The sequence below is a fragment of the Arvicola amphibius genome, chromosome 3, assembly GCF_903992535.2.
Source record: "Arvicola amphibius chromosome 3, mArvAmp1.2, whole genome shotgun sequence".
Taxonomy (NCBI): Eukaryota; Metazoa; Chordata; class Mammalia; order Rodentia; family Cricetidae; genus Arvicola; species Arvicola amphibius.
This window is the reverse complement of record NC_052049.1, coordinates 33,406,054-33,408,434: the sequence shown is the minus strand read 5'-3', so window position 1 is coordinate 33,408,434 and position 2,381 is coordinate 33,406,054. Positions and strand designations below refer to the sequence as shown.

At 38.7% G+C, this 2,381-nt stretch overlaps 1 pseudogene; it reads right to left on the bottom strand.

Annotated features, from left to right (window-relative positions):
- Nucleotides 1-825: 825 nt before the first annotated feature.
- LOC119810479 lies at nt 826-1,668 on the bottom strand (annotated as a pseudogene).
- Nucleotides 1,669-2,381: the final 713 nt, after the last annotated feature.

The window sequence follows — 2,381 nt, the reverse complement described above, 5'->3', positions numbered from 1 at the left end:
GTCAAACACAGCTTTAGTAGGCTGAAGGCAATGTTTGAATATCATGCCCTGAAAAGATAAAAATGGAAAAAGCTACATTTCTTAGAATGTCCTGTATGCTTCAGGAGTTTAGAGATAATTCTGAAGAAAACAAAAGAAGAGGACAGCACCAATTAGCAATGTGTGATGACTAAAACATTTTCTGCATCCCAAGTGTACCAGATGGTATTGAAGTGATGATTGTTCTTATGTACCCCAGTAGAAACTGGGAAAAAACATTTTGTCTGTTTACGTCATATCTTAATAGTTCAGCAGGAATTCGAATGTTTTGAATTCTGGTCTCATACGTAATTAACTATATTGAGGTTTTTTTTGCATTTAGTAATATCTTGACAATGTAGTCTGATGGTCAGAAATTGAGATTTTTCTTAGTCTAAGAGATAGAGTATGCAATACAAATACTGAAGAAAATTCCCAGATAAGACACTGACAAAGAAACAGTTTTCTGATTGGGTGAAATTTAGAGGTGTTTACAATACATGTAGTGCTTTCATAGAGATGGGTATCAACAATCCGAGAATCGTGTCTTTTTTCTACTGGGTGACAGAAAACTTCAGAAGAAGGGGCATTATACATGTCTTTTCTCCCTGGAAGAAAGGGGGTGTGGCAAGGCAGCAATTCATTCATATTTGAATGATCACAATTCGAGAATACTCAGAGAACTGGTGATCTCTTGCCAATGCTAATGAATGCTCTTATTGAGACCTGTAAGATCCAGTCTTGATCTTTGTTTTCATTCTTTTTTCTTTTTGACACATGAAGCTGTTTAATTAGGTTGTCAGTAATTTAGAAAACCAGTTTGTGAGGATACATCTAGTTCGTCAGAGAGAACTGAGAACGCAGGTAGCCCTGCTGCTGAGGAGCAGCTTTGATCTTTGGCAGAATCTGGAAGTCCACTGTTTTCTGATCAGCCTTGCGCTGCTCTGTAATCTCATATTTCTCCTTTTCTGTGTCAAAGATCTCGCCCTCCTTTTCTTGAAGTAAGCATCAGTCAGGTGTTGGGGATTTTAACTGTGCTGATAGCAACTTTTGTAGAGGTGGCGATGACAAACTTCTGATATGTTCTTCTCGGAGGGACTCTGTTGAGGGCAAGAGGTCCCATCACAAGCAGTAAACCACTGCCCAGTTGCTTCAGGAAAACCACTCTCTTGCCCCTGTGGCCCCTGGTGAGGATGATGAGGACGGTCCCAGGAGTGATGCTGGCACGCAGGCGTCTCACGCGCTGACTGAAGGGCTTTTTGCCATGGCTCAGCAGCTTCCAAGGCACATCTTCGGTAGGATAATACCTGGGCATTTTTCTAAGCGTAACCACCCAGGTACCACCATTCTTGTCTGGTTTTGTAACAGTAGCAAGGACCTTTTTCTTTTTCTTCTTCTTTGCAACCTTGGTTTTTGCAGCTGTGTATTTCCTTTTGTACATGGCCTTTCTGGTATACATAGCAGATCGGGAGTACCTGCCAATTCTAACAAGGACTGGATTTCGGCTGCAATGGGGCTTTCTCTTCTTGAGCTTTATAGATTTAGGGTCACCTTTTTGGCTGCATCAGGGACAGGGGCATCACCGTCAGCCTTCTTGGCTGCAGGTTTCTTCTCTTTTGTATCAGGTTTCTCAACTATTTCACCCGCCATCTTGCAAGATGGGAAAGATGGGAAAGAGAACTTGTTTTCATTCTTTAGTTAATTATCTGTTCATTCTGGAGTGTTTTCTCAAATTAAAGAGTGGAAGACATACAGCATCTCAAATTTGGACAGAATACTCTTTTTACTTAAAGCAAAGGCATAAATATCTTGTAAAATTTTAAAAATAGATTCTTTATAAATGCTAGACATGCTCAGTAAGATAATAAAGAAATTAGAAGTATAATGCATTGTGCTTGAATATAATTTATGACTTTAATGTTATAGCAGTATGCAAATTTATTGAATTACCTTTCTGTGTTTTGACTTTTTAAAATTATTTTTTATTTCATTTTTGAGATTATGATATAATTATAAAATTTCTCCTTTCCCTTCCCTCCCCCTAAAGCCTCCCTTACTCCACTCTCTTCCAAATTTATAGCTTTTTATATCATTAATTATTTTTGCATGCATATATGTACATACATATACATTTCTAAATATAACCCACTTGGCATATAGAATGTTACATGCATGAATGTTTTCAGGGATGACTGTTAGGCACTGGACAATCAATGGGTGTGCTGTACCCTGCGAAAGATTTTCTATTCCACTCCCAGCTTTCCCATGTACCTATGGTTCTTTGTGTAGGGTTAGTCTTCGTAGGTTATTCCTGTACAGTTTAGCACAGTCATCGGTGTCATAATTGGGCAGTCATTTTTATG